Source organism: Schistocerca cancellata, chromosome 2 (assembly GCF_023864275.1).
Source record: "Schistocerca cancellata isolate TAMUIC-IGC-003103 chromosome 2, iqSchCanc2.1, whole genome shotgun sequence".
In the NCBI taxonomy this organism is placed as follows: domain Eukaryota; kingdom Metazoa; phylum Arthropoda; class Insecta; order Orthoptera; family Acrididae; genus Schistocerca; species Schistocerca cancellata.
The window spans coordinates 282,952,416-282,971,953 of NC_064627.1; the positions used below are offsets into that span (position 1 = coordinate 282,952,416).

The 19,538-nt window shown below is 44.3% G+C and overlaps 1 long non-coding RNA gene and 1 other non-coding gene across 2 annotated transcripts in view; both read left to right on the plus strand.

Annotated features, from left to right (window-relative positions):
- The window catches only part of LOC126161625 (uncharacterized), a 1,324,793-nt gene that overhangs the window by 18,967 nt on the left and 1,286,288 nt on the right, over positions 1-19,538 (plus strand). The window lies entirely within an intron of this gene.
- On the plus strand, positions 12,406-12,480 carry Trnat-ugu (transfer RNA threonine (anticodon UGU)). Its single transcript has one exon. It is a non-coding gene; the product is annotated as a tRNA-Thr (tRNA).

Sequence of the window (19,538 nt, forward strand, 5' to 3'; positions counted from 1 at the left end):
TAAAAATCACCTTTTACAACGAACTGTTTTTCTGTCTAGAAAGGCTGTCAGATTGTATATATCTTTCATTACTGGTCGCTGGTAGTATTTTACTCCAATAAAAGGAAACGCGTTTGGCAGAAGCAGGCAGACGGAATTAAAATACCTTTAATAATTATTGTAAAGCAGCTACGGCCAATATAGCCATACAAATGAAGAGTTGAATACGTTGTGATTACAGTTGTGAACAACTTACATTTGAAAAGTGACGCGAACCAGAGGCAGCGTTTTATTGGCAGAACACTTAGAAATGCGACAGATCTATTAATGAGACTATACACTACGCTTGTCCGTCCTCTTCTGGAGTACTGCTGCGCGGCAAGAGATCCTTACTAGAGAGGACAGATGGAGGACATCGAAAAAGTTCAGAGGTCAAGGATGTGATAGCCAGTTGGGCTGCCAATAACTGAAACATCTTTGTGACGAAATTGTTCCACGAAATTTCAATCACAAACTTTTTCCTCCGAATGCAAAAATATTTTGTTAGATCCTACCTATACAGGGGGACATGATCATCGTAATAAAATATGAGAAATCAAAGTTCTCACGGAAGGATTTAAGTGTCGGTTTTCACAGTGCTCTGTTCAAGTGTGGAATGATGGAAAAATAGTCTAAAGGTGGTTAAATGAACCCTCTGCCAGGCACTTTAGTGTGAATTGCAGCGCAGCCGATGTAGATGTAGAAATTTTATCTAACTCAGAAGGTACCAACGCAAAACATACGGAGGAGGCAGCAGGATAGTATAGTTCTCAAACATTTGTTCTACTTTGCTACTAGTGTCTCGCAAGAACAACGTCGCCTTTCTTCCAAGGATTTCCGATGACGTCTCTTAGCACCACTAGTAAACTTTGGCATACGTTGTATCTAGCAGTGCGTCTCTAAAATCGTCGTACCCTGCATTCTAGAGACAGACCTAGATGAATGTCCAATCTAACACTTGAGGCAGACGCCTTCGACAGTGTCGCATGTGTCTACTGGATGAGACTGATGGTCAGGAATTTTCCGCCGTCACCTCTTCTGCTCACATCTAGAAAAAGATTTTATGATCGTTACCAGTCTGTGAGCTACGACTGAGCTGTGGAACACCGGTTTCTGCCTGTTCGAAAAGATCAGTTTCCACCGTCGTCGCCGTCGTCGTCGCCGTTGTTGTTGTTGTTGTTGTGCGAAGCAGAAGACAATACCGGTACATTTTAGTAACACTGATGAGCCCACCCATCGCTATATTGTCTAGGGGCGTTATCGGCTAGTGACGTGGTAACGAACAAGCGGAGCAGAGACGAATGGGGTGTCATTGCAGCTAAGATACGGACCACAACCGGTGATATCCACAGACATAAGGTACTCTGGCGAAGTGCGGATCGTTATGGTCCACTGCCAGCGAGAGAACATCTCGGAAACGATGAACCAGGCCAGCTGTTTGCATGCTCCTGTCGTGAGCATCTATAGAAGAAATGGGCGGTGAAACCACGAGTAGGTGACAAGATGATGTCCACCCTTATCACAGAACTTGGAGGTCGGATGCTTACCCACTCCCTAGAGCAGGACAGGTGGCGTGCCGTTGCAGACTCTACGGCAGAGTACACTGCTGGTGTAGGCGTAAATATTTCGGCGCACACCGCTCAGTGAGCATCGTTGAACATGTGAGCTCCGCAGCAGTATGCCTATGTTGACCAAAGACATCGTCAGTTACGATTGCCTGGTCGAATGACCCACGTTTCATGCTACACGAGGTCGACAGTCGTGTCCGAATACATCGAAACATGCGCCACACCATGGACTTAGGCCGGATATGGCAGTATTACGCTTTTGGGGACAATCATATTGATTTCCTTCGGACCTATGGTGTATTTGAAGGCACAATGTCAATTGTGGACTCAAGTTAATTTCTTGGCCATGATATACGCCTGGTATGAATCCGAAGGAACACATCGGGGACGCTATGGAGAACCAGATCCGCGTCCACAAACTACCGTAATTTACAGACTTATCGTGACCTGCGAGTAGACATCTGGTGCTACGTATCTCCAGAAACCTACCATGGACTTGTTTTTGGCTTATAAGTGTATCAGAAAGCGAGCCGTAGAAAGGAAGTGAGTCGTTCTTTCTAAGAAAGAGAAACTGCTTTACATCGAACAAAATTTTAAGGATTCGAAAGTCTTTCGTAAAAGTAAATGTAGCGTAGCTTTTACGGAAGTGAATGGCAGACGATAAACAATGTAAACAAGACGAAAATAGAAGCTTTTGAAATATGGTGCTCCAGAACAATACTGCAGGTTAGATGAGTAGCTCGACTTAATAATGAAGAGGTATTGCTCTAATCTAAGAGTCCATGTTTTTACAGCACAACTTTACTAAAATGAAGGATCGGTTGATAAAACAAGTCAGTTTGGTAATGGTGGGATGTTTTAGGGGGGAGGGGGGGGGGAATTATAGACACTATGACAAACAGGTTCAAGTGGATATAGGTTACGCTAGTTTTAACTCGGATTTGAAGCGGTCTAAACACCGAGAATCTCAGTGGTGCCTGGAGGCGAGCAGTTGAGACAAAGCGTCTTCAAAGGTATAACAGCAAAGAACGTAATTCTTAAAGGGATGGGTGATGCTGGCGGTGTTCTCCGTTACGTCCCTAATCGCGGCCCCGCGGTGGATGAGGTGCTTACTGCCTCATCGGTGATTCCTTTATTGCATGCGAACCCCGCCCTCCAGATGACGTCACTTGATCAATAGAAGTTAGATTACCAATCGACGTCACACGACCAATGACAAGCTAGGGAGGAGGCAGACATTGCTTCCGGCAGGCAGTCATCTCCTGACGAAGATCACATTCGAAAGCTCGAATTTTAACTCACATTTAATGCAGTGTGAACACCACGGAGATTTTACGCGGAACAACCTGTTTACAGATGACATAGCACCGTGGCCTTAGCAGAGTCAGAAGCTATAATAGCAGAGATGGAGTGAGACCTACCTCAAAATGCAAGCAAAGTTATCAAGGAAGTACACACCGGCCAATATTCCGGAGATCGATGACAGAGAAGGATACAGGAAAAGAACAGCATGAGCCAGTGGAGCAGACAAGAGGAGAGGATACTAAAGATCGTTGAAGACGAGCAGGAGAGAAGAAGAGAACGAATAAATAGGTTCCGGGAGGAGAAGAGGAAAATGCGATCCATGAAGGGGCTACACTTGGTTCTACAGAGACCGTAACGCAGGAAGAAGAAGAAAGTCAGTGTTGAGCAGTTAGAAATGACGATTGCAAGTTATGGATTTGAGATTGGCTATGCTAGAGAACCTTCAGAGCGGCAGCTTCAAAGACCGTAAACTAAATCCGACCCCAACCATAACTCTGTTTGAACAGTGCAGTCCTTCACTATACACGGCCCTATTGGAGCTGCGGTTTTGCTCTAACCTTATGACTCACGCAGGTAGTTATAAGGATATCTACAGTTTATCGTGTCTCCGAACTACGGCTAATATATAAATCGATGCTAGAGGTGAAAAGAGTAATAAGTGACAGAAATTTCTACCCGTGACAGAGAACAGAACCCTCAATAAGCTTTTGAATATCTGTTGTAACGCTTAGCTACTACCTATCCGCAGTTGAACTGACAAAGGAGCAGTGATGCACACGCTTGCCTTACGTTTCGAATCTGATGTTTGGGCTTCAAGTTTCTATTCTTCTTGAGTGTAGTCGGCCGGTGGGGCCGTGCGGTTCTAGGCGCTTCAGTCTGGAACCGCGCAACCACTACGGTCGCAGGTTAGAATCCTGCCTCGGGCATGGATGTGTGTGATGTCCTTAGGTTAGTTAGGTTTAAGTAGTTCTAAGTTCTAGGGGACTGATGACCACAGATGTTACGTCCCATAGTGCTCAGAGCCATTTGAACTATTTTTTTTTTCTTGAGCGTAACTGTAAGCCTCCCTTCAAAACCAAATACTTATTGAACAAAACAGGGTAAAGCACGTGTCCTGTACCGTTTTGTCCATAAAATGCCTTCTGCAACACAGTACTTTCTGCAGCCAAATCTTAATTTACCCAAGCCAAACTGACACACTGCCAGTGGTTTTCGCTGCTGTTTTGTACTGAGTGGTGAATTTTGGCACTCCTTGATTTGCGCCATTTCTCCCTACTTTCTTTTCAGCTATCTGTTCGAGGTAGACATATTTTTCAATGTTCTTACAAGGGAACGTCCCCATCGCACCCCGTCAGATTTAGTTATAAGTTGGCACAGTGGATAGGCCTTGAAAAGCTGAACACAGATCAATCGAGAAAATAGGAAGAAGTTGTGTGAAACTATGAAAAAATAAGCAAAATATACAAACTGAGTAGTCCATGCGTAAGATAGGCAACATCAAGGACAGTGTCAGCTCAGGAGCGCCGTGGTCCCGTGGTTAGCGTGAGCAGCTGCGGACTGAGAGGTCCTTGGTTTAAGTCTTCCCTAGAGTGAAACATTTACTTTCTTTATTTTCGCATAGTTATGATCTGTCCATTCGTTCATTGACCTCTCTGTTCACTGTAATAAGTTTAGTGTCTGTGTTTTGCGACCGCCACGCAAAACCGTGCGATTAGTAGACGAAAGGACGTGCATCTCCAATGGGAACAGAAAACATTTATCGCAAGGTCATAGGTCAACCGATTCCGCCACAGGAAAACACGTCTGATATATTCTATACGACACTGGTGACGGCATGTGCGTCACATGACAGGAATATGTTGTCGACTCACCTAACTTGTACACTTGGCGAATGGGTAAAAAGATTCTTCTACCTTGCCCGATTTACGTTTTCTTGTTGATGTGATAATCACTCCCAAAAAAGTGATGAAAACATAAGAGTTTGTCACATAAACTGAAAATAAAAAATTAAAGTTTTTACGCGAGGTAAGACTTGAACCGAGGACTTATCATTCCACCGCTGCTCACGGGACCACAGCGCTCCTAGGCTCACGCTCTCCTTGATGTTGCCTATCTTGCACGTGGACTACTCAGTTTGTATATTTTGCTTATTTTTTCATAGTTCCACACAACTTCTTCCTGTTTTCTCGATTGATCTGTGTTCAGTTTTTCAAGGCCTCTCCACTGTGCCAACTTATAACTAAATCTGAGGGGGGTGCGATGGGGAGGTTCCCTTGTTAGTGATATATCCCCATTTTAAGTAATTCAGATTATTATTTTAAAGTATTGATTTTGGGTACTCTTCTGGTGAGCTTTTGTCTGTGTCATCAGCTGTTCCCTTCTTGACTTGTTTTGTAGCGTTTTTTTTTTAGTCTTTCACACTGAGCGCAGTCAGATGAGGTCATCCCTCGATTAGCAGTATTACGCATTGTATTATAATGTTCGCACCGCTCATATTTGTTGGACTTCTGTTGCTTATTGCAGTGATTCAAACCGTGGACCATGAAGATCTTGCGAAGCCGTCCTTCCACATGGGATGTAGAGTTAGTTGCGTTTTGTGAATTTGGAGTAGCAGAGTATTCCCATGTGTGAAATTCACATTAAGACGCGTCAGATTTTCGTTCATGGAGGGGAACTTGGCAAGTGAGAGAGATCATTTTTCTGAAACGTATCTACCGGTGTCCTGCCTAAAATTCGCCAGACGCATTTTATTTGGTGTTTCAGCAGATATCCTCCATTCCGGTTTTGCAAAGTGTAGCTGGAGTCTGCCCAAACAAATGCTACTCATCACATCTTTCATGCAACGCCCAGTATGGACGGAAAGTCATGGTTTGTTTCCCATTACAAACAAAATGGTTTTCAAAACGGAATATTACGTGCCCATTAAATAGCGTGCTCCCAAATTAAATACAGCGATGTTAACTGTATCAGTATGCGTTAGCAAAAGCATTAAAACTAGAAGAATAATCAGTACTCCAGCAGCGGATGAGCAGCGCTGCCGCATGGCGTTAGCAGTCCCTGTTAATGGATATCTATAAAACGAATATCGCACTAGACTAATCTGAGACCGGGCTATCACTTTAAGGACCATTTTCTTTGTAACGAGAAACAACTGATGCTTTGCCGTCGAAACTGGGCATCGCATGAAAAACTTTTGTGTGAGCTGACTCCAGTTACATACTGCAAAAACGAAATTTCAAGTATTTGCCGAAACACCAGAGAAAATGCGCTTGACGACTCTTAGGTGAGACACCCTTACAAGTCACTTGCTATGAATATACACTCCTGGAAATTGAAATAAGAACACCGTGAATTCATTGTCCCAGGAAGGGGAAACTTTATTGACACATTCCTGGGGTCAGATACATCACATGATCACACTGACAGAACCACAGGCACATAGACACAGGCAACAGAGCATGCACAATGTCGGCACTAGTACAGTGTATATCCACCTTTCGCAGCAATGCAGGCTGCTATTCTCCCATGGAGACAATCGTAGAGATGCTGGATGTAGTCCTGTGGAACGGCTTGCCATGCCATTTCCACCTGGCGCCTCAGTTGGACCAGCGTTCGTGCTGGACGTGCAGACCGCGTGAGACGACGCTTCATCCAGTCCCAAACATGCTCAATGGGGGACAGATCCGGAGATCTTGCTGGCCAGGGTAGTTGACTTACACCTTCTAGAGCACGTTGGGTGGCACGGGATACATGCGGACGTGCATTGTCCTGTTGGAACAGCAAGTTCCCTTGCCGGTCTAGGAATGGTAGAACGATGGGTTCGATGACGGTTTGGATGTACCGTGCACTATTCAGTGTCCCCTCGACGATCACCAGTGGTGTACGGCCAGTGTAGGAGATCGCTCCCCACACCATGATGCCGGGTGTTGGCCCTGTGTGCCTCGGTCGTATGCAGTCCTGATTGTGGCGCTCACCTGCACGGCGCCAAACACGCATACGACCATCATTGGCACCAAGGCAGAAGCGACTCTCATCGCTGAAGGCGACACGTCTCCATTCGTTCCTCCATTCACGCCTGTCGTGACACCACTGGAGGCGGGCTGCACGATGTTGGGGCGTGAGCGGAAGACGGCCTAACGGTGTGCGGGACCGTAGCCCAGCTTCATGGAGACGGTTGCGAATGGTCCTCGCCGATACCCCAGGAGCAACAGTGTCCCTAATTTGCTGGGAAGTGGCGGTGCGGTCCCCTACGGCACTGCGTAGGATCCTACGGTCTTGGCGTGCATCCGTGCGTCGCTGCGGTCCGGTCCCAGGTCGACGGGCACGTGCACCTTCCGCCGACCACTGGCGACAACATCGATGTACTGTGGAGACCTCACGCCCCACGTGTTGAGCAATTCGGCGGTACGTCCACCCGGCCTCCCGCATGCCCACTATACGCCCTCGCTCAAAGTCCGTCAACTGCACATACGGTTCACGTCCACGCTGTCGCGGCATGCTACCAGTGTTAAAGACTGCGATGGAGCTCCGTATGCCACGGCAAACTGGCTGACACTGACGGCGGCGGTGCACAAATGCTGCGCAGCTAGCGCCATTCGACGGCCAACACCGCGGTTCCTGGTGTGTCCGCTGTGCCGTGCGTGTGATCATTGCTTGTACAGCCCTCTCGCAGTGTCCGGAGCAAGTATGGTGGGTCTGACACACCGGTGTCAATGTGTTCTTTTTTCCATTTCCAGGAGTGTATGTTGTTGCAGAGCATTAGTGTGTTGTGGATGTCTCGAACACACGTTGTTTTTCGTTCAGTTTGTTGTACACTACTGGCCATTAAAATTACTACACCACGAAGATGACGCGCTACAGACGGGAAAGTTAACGGACAGGAAGAAGATGCTGTGATATCCAACTGATTAGCTTTTCAGAGCATTCACACAAGGTTGGCGCCGGTGCATGAGGAAAGTTTCCAAACGATTAATCATACACAAACAGCAGTTGGCCGGCGTTACCTGGTGAAACGTTATTGTGATGCCTCGTGTAAGGAGGAGAAATGCGTACCATCACGGATTCTAGCCTATCGCGATTGCGGTTTATCATATCGCGTCATTGCTGCTCGCGTTGGTCGATATCCATTGACTGTTAACAGAATATGGAATCGGTGGGTTCAGGAGGGTAATACGGAACGCCGTGCTGGATCCCAACGGCCTCGTATCAGTAGCAGTCGAGATGACAGGCATCTTATCCGCTTGGCTGTAACGGATCGTGCACCCACGTATCGATCCCTGAGTCAACAAATGGGGACGTTTGCAAGACAACAACCATGTGCACGAACAGTTTGACGACTTTAGCAGCAGCATGGACTATCAGCTCGGAGACCGTGGCTGCGGTTACCCTTGACGCTGCATCACAGATAGGAGCCCATGCGACGCTGTACTCGACGACGAACCTGGGTGCACGAATGGCAAAACGTCATTTTTTCGGATGAATCCAGGTTCTGTTTACAGCATCACGATGGTCGCATCCCTGTTTGGTGACATCGCGGTGAACGCACATTGGAAGCGTGTATTCGTCATCGCCATACTGGCGTATCACCCGGTGTGATGGTATGGGGTCCCACGTCTCGGTCACCTCTTGTTCGCATTGACGGCATTTTGAACAGTGGACGTTACATTTCAGATGTGTTACGACCCGTGGCTCTACCCTTCATTCGAATCCTGCGAAACCCTACACTTCAGCAGAATAATGAACCACCGCATTTTGGAGGTCCTGTACGGGCCTTTCTGAATACAGAAAATGTTCGACTGCTGTCCTGGCCAGCACATTCTCCAGATCTCTCACCAATTGAAAACGTCTGGTCAATGGTGGCCGAGCAACTGGCTCGTCACAATACGGTAGTCACTACTCTTGACGAACTGTGGTATCGTGTTGAAGCTGCATGGGCAGCTGTACCTGTACACGCCATCCAAGCTCTGTTTGACTCAATGCCCAGGCGTATCAAGGCCGTTATTACAGCCAGAGGTGGTTGTTCTGGGTACTGATTTCTCAGGATCTATGCACCCAAATTGCGTGAAAATGTAATCACATGTCAGTTCTAGTATAATATATTTGTCCAAGGAGTACCCGTTTATCATCTTCATTTCTTCTTGGTGTAGCAATTTTAATGGCCAGTAGTGTAATAAAATGATGGGAAACGATTTATCGGTATTTAAAGGCTTTCCGTCATTATTGCTTTTTGTATTGTAATGCGGGTATATGAAAGTACTTCAAGGCTTCGGCGCATTGAAAATTTATCAAAGAGGCTTCGTTTTTGGATGGTCAAAACATTTAGTATCTCGTAACGTAAAAGACGTAGACCGAAACAACGTATGTCACGTGAAGTGTTATAGATTGAGGCACAATGTGTGGTCTAAGCATCTTTTTATTCACCTAAGATCTAAGGATCTTTTTATTCACCTTCATGTTTTCCAGAAGGTTTATGGTTCATAGAAATAAGTTCCGGAATATCCGATGCTGCTTGTATACGAGGCAATGCAAAAGGAATATAGCTGTTACAAGCTGTTATAACTGTTCAATGCATGTCACTACACTGATTAGAATTGGAGATCATTTAAAAGGCAGTTAAAAATGTTTTTACCTCCTTTGTAGGTGTTACGTATGAGCTCTCTCATCACATGGACAACGTCGAGTAATAATTGATTTTGCACCATACATTTTGAAGCATATGTGGAGACACCCATGCGAGCGCATCAGAGATGATCATTTTGGGTTATACAATTGCTTTGGCCAGATGTACATATACAAGTCATTCACATAGCCCATGAAAAGAAATCCGTGGGTGTCGGGTCGGAAGATTTAGGTGGATATGCATTAATAACTGTAGCCCTTTGTAATGGCTGTTTTCACTTACAGTGACCTTTATAAGAAAATTGTTCATAGATAAGTTGGTTTATTTGAGCTCGTGAAAGCGTCAGAGAACATGGACCATGAATTGAAAAATGGCTGATTCCCCCGCAATTCAGAGTAATCTGTACTTCAGACGGAGCAACGTGGCTAGCAGATGAACAGTGGAGCGCCGGTCCAAGTGACCGTGCGGTTCTAGGCGCTACAGTCTGGAACCGCGAGACCGCTACGGTCGCAGGTTCGAATCCTGCCTCGGGCATGGATGTGTGTGATGTCCTTAGGTTAGTTAGGTTTAACTAGTTCTAAGTTCTAGGGGACTAATGACCTCAGAAGTTGAGTCCCATAGTTAGTGCTTAGAGCCATTTGAACCATTTTTTTTTTTTTAACAGTGGAGCAAATGTTGTTAAAAGTAACTGCACAGCAATAACCTACCGAATCCATGGACTTATCGATAACCTTCTTTGCGATTTTCTCCGCTCGCTATCGTAGCTACCTTACACACATCCACGTTCGTAAACATTACCGCTGTAGTTTGTGCGCCAGATGTAGCCGACAGCTGCCGGTGGAGAGCGCCGCGATCGGAAGTGACGTAATTTCTTGTGAAGTAGCAGCTCGTTTATGAGCGTATACCAACCACATTGGAAACTACGGTTGGCGCCTTCCACGTTCAGAAACACGTCCCTTGTGAGAACGACCGAAGGAAGTTCTCTTTCTCACGTGTACTGCTCGACAGGCATAGCAGCTGTTTACCGAGCATTACACGGGAGCGAGCACCGAGCAACACGACGAAGGTGGGAGCAGGAGTGAAGCGGTTCGCTTAGGCGCGATCGGCGAGCCGCTGCAGCCACGCGGCTATTGATCTCTGCCTCACTGCCTCCCCACCAGTCGCCCGCCCGACGCTCATTGTTCTCAGAGCGAGGCGTCGCAGGGCGGCTCGCGCCGAATCAAAAGCTTGAGCCCCACGCCCACCACTTGGTTTCTGCGGCCACGCCGACTCGTAAACAAAACGTCGTGCCCGCCAGGGGGTTAAGTGCGAGTGCCCGGTCGCGTCACGTGACGTCTTTTTTCCGTTCCGGTGCGCCAGGCTCCTTTTGTACAGATAATAGGGTCTGTCCGGAAAACACACACTTGTCTGGCCCAGTCACAGCTGCGATATTTAATCCATATAAATATTTAGAAAACGTAATAATAAATTGCATGTACCCTCTTTATAGCATTTTTTTTATTATGCCAAAGTATCTTACGAAGTCACAATTTCATCGGCAGAGCGTTATCCTGAATAAAGACCTTCATTGCAATGTCAACACTCCAGAAATGCGTATCTGTGGGAGTTAACACTGACGCTTAACCGTACTTATGGAACTGTGGTGGAATATGTACGGAACTAGAATCAACAATGCTACACAATTGCTAAATACGTGTCCATCTCCTTCTCCCCCTCTCTGTGTCCCTTTCCTACAACCCCCAATCTCTGTCCTCATACTATCTTTTTTTACCTTTAGCCTAATTTATTGTTACTGCATAAGAACATTGACTGGCAATTGAAGTCGCTTGATATGAATAGGTAAATCGATTGGGCCCTCTCCAGCTGCTGCATCTGTGAGGACAGTTACTTGAATTAAACTATTTCAGTGTATGTGGTGCCTGTTCTTTCGGAAGTAAATCGATCAAGAACTTTTCGAGACTTTGCTGATAAGGTTGGCCGTTTTGTATACTTATATATCACATATATTTTTAAAAAATATGTAGCGTGTGTCCGTCCGGACGTTTATTAGAGTATTGTGTAAAAACTAGAAGTAGAGAACTTTTCGAGATTTTTGGTAACAAGGTTAAACAAGGGCTTGTCTTTATATAGGTTGGTTGGTAGATTTGGGAAAGTGGATCAAACAGCGAGGTCATTAGTCTCATCGGATTAGGGAAGGATGAGGAAGGAAGTCACCCATGACCTTTCAAAGGAACCATCCCGGCATTTGCCTAAAGCGATTTAGGGAATTCACGGAATATCGAAATCAGGATGGCCGAACGTGGGTTTGGACTGTCGTCCTCCCGAATGCGAGTACAGTGTGCTAACCATTCCGCCACATCGCTCGGTTTATGTACTAGTCTAGAATGCAGAAGAATATATGTAGATTTCTGTCAACACTTGTAGTATACTTGTGAATTTAGTTCATTTCTTTTATGTATGACATTCCGATGAAGCAGCCCTCACATGTTCACCAGCGCAAACACGACACAAGTTTCAAGGGACATAACAAATCCCATGGATATTTCAGTACGACAAAGATAATAAGCAACTTGCATGTTATGCAACACAACTTAATCTTTAAAAAAATCTTTTTACTACATATCCTACAGATAGTTCTTGTCAGTATGAAGATGGCATCTGTTCTTTCGGACATGTCCGAAAGAACCGATGCCACCTTCATATCGTTTAAGGCTAACCGGCTGATGACCTCCTTCAGTGCGGATGCACACGATTTGCCTCGGTGGATTGTCTGCGGCGAGTAATGGGTATAATGGCAGGGGCACTATGAATGTAGTGTGTGGACTATAAGTTGAGAATGTGGGTCTCACGGGGTGCGTGCCGGCGATAAAGCCCTGCAGTCGCACTATCCTCTGTGCTCTCGGTGGCTCAGATGGATAGAGTGTCTGCCATGTAAGCAGGAGATCCCGGGTTCGATTCCCGGTCGGGGCACACTTTTCCAACTATCCCCGTTGATCTATATGAACGCCCGTCAGCAGCTAATGGTATTGATTTAATTATAATTTCATTATTGTCAGTTGTTAAAGTTAAATATGAACATTAGAATTACTGGTTAAAAATGAATACCTGCTCGTATAAGGTAACAGGTAGCACGCTGGTTTTCCGTACTGGAAGGTGAGTCAGACCAGAATGTAGTCCGCGCGGTGGATCAATGACCATTGGTTTGGTCACCGGCCAGCCTCACTGTGGTTTCACAAGCTCGTTTAGACAAATACTGGGCTACTACCCACTTTCAGCCCCGAAAAATCCGATGCACGACAGTTAAGGTACGATCATACGTAGATCCAAGTTTAGACTATTCACGTCAGAAAGGAGACCCTACTAGACGGGATGAACTACGAAAAAGAACAGGTCGAAAACAAACGAATTATTTAACAATCATGTGGTTTAATAAGAAACAAAAATAGCATACTGTACAGAACTACAATATGCAATAACCATTTAGTAATACGACAGATTAACAGAGTTTATTACCAGAGAACTCATAGGTGTAACCAGATTGGGCAGCATGACAAGTGATAGGCAGAAAAGAGCGAAAGGTGGCAAGAGGAACATTGATTGAAGTGAACTGTAACTACAAAAATGGTTCAAATGGCTCTGAGCACTATGGGACTTAACTCCTGGGGTCATCAGTCCCCTAGAACTTAGAACTACTTAAACCTAACTAACCTAAGGACATCACACACATCCATGCTCGAGGCAGGATTCGAACCTGCGACCGTAGGAGTCGCGCGGTTCCGGACTGAAGCGCCTAGAACCGCTCGGCCACCGCGGCCGGCAACTGTAACTACATCTTAGTGTTTCTGGCGTACAGACTTCGCAGTATATGCCTGTACATAACAACAGTATTGAGCCATGATCATGAAGCTCGTCGCTTCGAATGTATATTGGCGTAATTTTAAAAAAAAAATCTACATAAATGGTAAACAGACTTTCTTCTCTACTGGAATGCGTGCATTTGGTGTATGAAGGTTACCATGTGATGGAGCTCCAGTTGACTGTCCACTGTGTGGATCTAAAACATTATTACAGACAGAACGTTTTCATTACCCACTGTGTTCTCATATGCGCTTTCAATCATGACACCTACAGTGTTAAAGAACTTTTATGTCTCCTTCAACTGGTTGTATCTCCTTTGGAGCACATGTCAGGATTTGTGTCCACACGACCTTTTGTGTTCTGTGTCATCTAAGGGATCTTTCCTGCAGTTTACCCCCATTCAGCAGAATCACTCGTTATGGTCAAACCGAGCTCAGCCCGGCTGAAAGCTTTTCTCAAGATGACGTAGCATAATGGAAGAATGGACCTAGAGAAACTCATTGTCTACAGGATAGACAGTAATGTGCCTGCTACGGAGCCAGACCTAGACGTAATGCGGGAACGAGGGGACTAATGAAATCTTAAGTTTGTCATTAGGCATCGTTAATGGAAGGAGAACGGCTTGTAATACGTAAGAGGCAGTTAGTAATTAATTCTGAGTGTTCACTTCGCATCCACGTCTGCTCTAAGTGAACCATCCTATAGCTGGTTGCGGAATGCACGTAGTGTAGTGTACCTGTATCATTTCCCCCTTCTTCTTCCATTCGCGGATGGCTGACGGCAAAGAAAAGACCCTCGAACTCTCGGAATGTTGTAAGACTCACAGCAATATTATCCGTCTTTCTTTTAACGTGTCTCTGCAGTCTGTTAAGCATCTCTGTGTCCGTAAAGCACTTACGTTGGTTGAACAAACCCGTGACGAATCGTACAGCATATAAAACGTTCAGAGCGAAAGTGTTTGTAGTTATGTGTGACTAGCATAAACGACAAACGTGAACAGTGTTCTGTAAAGTGATTTCTGTTGCAGGAGTAATCACACGGAATCAAATTATTCTACACAATGACCCCAAAATGCTATGAACGACTACTAAGAACTGTACAATCTGCTAATGAATCGCTAAGCTTAATGGAGAAAATAAAAACTCTGCCATCACAAAAGGCGACTGTTGCAGCGATTTCTGTAAATCTTTAAATAAACGAAAATGATTATCAGGCCAGTCTTGTCCAGTTGTTGCAGAGGTATTTATTTTATTGTATATTTGGCTTGATAAGATTAGGGATTACGGCCATTTCTTCCATCAGACCAACACGTATTCATACACCTACAACAATGTACATACACGCTCAGTAATAATGGTTAGCATAATAATAATAATAATAATAATAATAATAATAATAGTAACAAAGGGCATTAAGAATAAAAATAATATTGATTAGCTTAGCACATTTAAAGCTGTGTAATATTATCAGAAACACAAGGAATAACGAAAGCGGAGGAGATTGAAAATGGCAGTGACAATAGCTGCTAAGAAAGAACAGTCTATCAATAGAGGACTGTGTGATGGGGGTGAGGGAAAAGTGGAGGGAGAGGCGTGTTGACAAGAGTGAGGTGAGGACAGATATATGGAAGAGTTAGCTGTTGTTATTAGCTGTCTGTTGAAGTTTGAAAGGAATTTAATTTCTTTGATATTTTCAGAAAGATTTGGGTACCTGATGCAGAAAAAGTTTTGAGGCTATCGCTCTGTTATGTGGCGCTATAGAAAATTTTCTTTTCTTGGGAACGAATATTTTTGCTGTGTAGTTCGGACCGTAGTGAAAACGTTGAAGGCAAATAAAAGGGAGTTCAACTATTCAGAAGACGATAGATCAAACACGGGGTATCACAGTTCTACGCTTATTGGCATGGTGGCCATGATAATCGGTTGTGCGCAAGAGTGAGACAGTCGAAATAGCAAACGTCATAAATGTATCACACACCAGCATTTAATGCGGGCCCGAGCTGGCGTGAGTTCTCATACGAAAGTCCTTGAAGAACAGGATCCCCATAATCAAGCGTGGAGATTATTAGTGATTCAAACAGTTCCTTTTTAAGGTCAAGAGTAAATATTTTATACTTGTGTAGTGAATGAAGTGATGTTGATACCTTCGTACAAACTGCAGATGGGCGTTAGTCGAGTCTATGTGATGGCCTAGAATTACCCCCAAGTTTGTTGCAAAAGGAGAACGTCTTATTTCTGTGCCGTTTATCATTAAGGGCGGCAAAGGTTCTCTGAGCTGGGGGAGAGGGGGTAATAAGTCTTTCATGAGTAACTAGGACGTTTATTACAGCTTTTGTTTGAAATATATGTCCTATGATCACTTTGATAAGGCAAGTAAGTCGTTATTTTCTTGCTGGATGGTTCTGCATAGGATTTTTGGGCTTGCACGTAGGTATGATTAAAGGTCGGTGGTGTGTAAAAAATATTTGCATTGGGTTAGAATAGTTCAAATGATTCAAATGGCTCTGAGCACTATGGGACTTAACTTCTGAGGTCATCAGTCCCCTAGAACTTAAAACTATTTATACCTAACTAACCTAAGGACATCACACACATCAATGCCTGAGGCAGGATTCGAACCTGCGATCGTAGCGGTCGCGCAGTTCCAGACTGTCGCGTCTAGAACCGCTCGGCCACCACGGCCGGCTTAGATTAGTAATGGACTGAGAAAAGTAATGGACTGTTGATCCTTGTGGGACCAGTTTTACTACATCCTTCCATTGTGGCCTTTTTGTTCCTGTCATTACACATTACATATGAGTGGTACCTTTGTAGAGCACTTGAAGAAACTTGTGAGTTTAGCTAGTAGAATATCAAAGCTTTGCGGAAGTCCAGAATGTACGTAACAGTCGTCCACCTTGGATGCGTAGGCATCCAGTCAGAGGCCGTATTCTTGCTTGCCAGCTGTGTACATGCGTGTGCTTCATCGCAGCGCGTTTGCTGTGCTGGACATGACTGACCACCAACAATGAAACCGGCGGCGCTGTGTGCGTTGCGCAGACGGCGCCTCCGGGACGGGCTACGAGCGAGCAGCGTGCCATGAATTGTGAAGAAGCTGATTACCATCGAAACAACCGGCCAGCTTTGTCTGCGCGCCGCGTCCTCCCTTTCTCGGCTACAACTGGGCCTTGTTACCGCGTGCAACGTTGTTTCGTGCCCGTGGCGTTGTTTGAACAGAGTTTTCTCGTTCCGCTGTTTAATTCACTGGGAGTACTGCATCTAATGTTGCCAAGCATCCCGTATTTCCCGGGACGTCCCGTATTCCCGGCATAATTCTAAATGTACCGTATTTCAACCTTGTTCGATCATTATTGAGAAATCTTTCGCGCTACAGCTGGCAAGCACCTATTATCAACATACGTACAGCATGATTACACTAGTTTGGGTCCGCAGCTCGTGGTCGTGCGGTAGCGTTCTCGCTTCCCAAGCCCGGGTTCCCGGGTTCAATTCCCGGCGGGGTCAGGGATTTTCTCTGCCTCGTGATGACTGGGTGTTGTGTGATGTCCTTAGGTTAGTTAGGTTTAAGTAGTTCTAAGTTCTAGGGGACTGATGACCACAGATGTTAAGTGCTCAGAGCCATTTGAACCATACTAGTTCGGCTATCGGTCTATGAAAGTGCCAGGCGCGGCCGATATTCGCCTATTTCCACCGTCCCGCGCGGCGTCGCGCGACTCTTGTTTTCCTCTGTCTGTCTGCTTTACATTCTTCTATTTCCTTATTATCCATCTTACCTTCTTTCTACAGTTTTGTGTCTACAATTTTCGTTCCTTTGCTAACTCGCTTAAATGCTATATCAGCGCCTGTTAAAAGTACTGTAAAATTTTTTTATTGTGTTCTTGATTGTCACTCTAGTTTAAAACTTCGTTCACTTTTCGCGAAAACTGCTGAGTGTTGAACGTGTTACGCTTGTGAATTATTTTTAAAACTATAAACAAAATGAGTGATTCAAGTGACAGTGGCACAGATAATTCGTCTAGAAGTGATGGAACACCTTCAAAGAAAGCCAAAAGAATTAAGTATAATCTGAACTGGGAAAATAGCTATTCCTGGTTAAGACAAAAGAAAGCCCATACAAGGCGTACTATCGCCTGTGCAATAAAGATATCTCGTGTGCCCGTGGAGGCGTTGCTAATGTAAAACAACATGCATCTACTAAATCTCACATGACTTGTTAACAATAGATCAAGTACCTTTCCCAAATATTTCTCGAAACCTGAACTATCTGTCCCGGAGACGGACAAGATTACTTTTAGAGAACTCGCATCTGTTTGTCACACGGTAAATAAAGGCACTGCAGTCTGGAACCGCACGACCGCGACGCTGTACTGCCGGCCGCGTTGGTCTCGCGGTTAAGGCGCTCAGTCCGGAACCGCGCGACTGCTACGATCGCAGGTTCGAATCCTGCCTCGGGTATGGTTGTGTGTGATGTCCTTAGGTTAGTTAGGTTTAAGTAGTTCTAATTCCAGGGGACTTATGACCACAGCAGTTGAGTCCCATAGTGCTCAGAGCCATTTGAACCATTTTTTGTCACACGGTAAAGCATCCACTTAGTTACAATGGCATAGATTGCCCACACAAATGAGTACCATATATCTCCAGTGATTCAAAAATCGCTCAGAATTTTAGCTGCGGAAGAACGTAAACGGAAACTGTTGTATACGAAGTATTGACCAAAGACTCCTTGAAAAATATTTCAAAGACCATCCAAGGAAAAATCTATGCTTTTCTATACCGACAGATGCAAGGAACAGAAAACAAAACAAAAAAAATGCTTCCAATTTGCTTACGATTCTTTGATTATTATATTGGGGTAGTAAATCGTCTACTGGAATTTGTAGAATGTAATGATCAATGTGCATATCAAGTTTCGAAGTTATTAAGAGACACAATGGAGAAGAATGGATTGTCTTTGAATAAAGTTTCGACATTCGCCGCTGACAACACTGATTTTAAGTACGGCAGAAACTATTCCATTTTTCGCTTTTTTTTTTTTTTTAGCTGAAAACGATAAAATTGTCAAAGCTGGTTCCCTGTCCATATTGTCCACACTGTTGCAAAATACAGTACTGATAAACTGGAAGTGGGTGTAGAAAGTATGATACCGAAAATATGCACTCACTTCAGTAGATCTGCGAAACGAAGAGTGGACTTGTAACTCCAATTTGCAGCGAATGAGATGCAATTTTCGAGAGAAATAATAAAACACGTTGCCACTAGGTTTTTATCTCATGCTCCTGCTGTGGAAAGAGTATTAAAAATATGGCTTGCATTAAAATCTCAGTTTTTGGAATTCCTCAATGAATATCCTCGTTCATTACAAAAGATAAGAGAAAAAATCTTTGGCGTGTTTGTCGTTTCTGCCAACAGTAGTGTTTTCTGTAGAAAGAACGATGAAGAAGGCTCAACCAGATCCCCTTGTCAGTTGTTGAGATGCATGCTGAAATGGACGGGATTTGCGGAAAGATTGAGGGAAGAGCAAAAGACGACTTTTTGGTAAGTAAGGCAAGAGAAATAATGGGTGAATTGAGCACTTTAGGCTATTTGTTACCACGTTATGCTTTCTCAGAAAACATCATTTCCAAGATGCTATTTTCAAACTTAAATTCATTAATAAATTACGACCATTTTCAATAAGCTGCGGAAGTTTTAAGGATCGATCAATTTAACACGGTCTGCTTATACGAAGAATTTCAAATAATTAAAATAAGCATGGTCATGTCACATTCTTTTGATGCCGTAAATAAGGTTGTGCTTGAGAAATGGAAGAAAATCATGGGTTTTCCAATAATGAAATTAACATTTTTCACGTCTTATTGTTCATCTTTAGTATCCCCGCTTCCAACTGCTTTGTAGAAAGGGTTATTTCGCAGATGGGATTAAAAAGTTAATTAATGAGCTTTTTCAACTATGCTGCGCTGATATTTTTAAATACGAGGATTTATAATCAAACAGAAGCATGTTAAAAGTTAAACATTCTTCATTTAAATATAATAAAGACCAGTAAGTCACAAAAAATTATTTTGTTTTTCATTTGTTCCGGGTAAAAAAAAATTAAATCCCATTTTTTGCCCAACTGAATATTTGTCCCGTACAGGATGAAAAACATATGGAAATACTAACTGCAAAACTGCT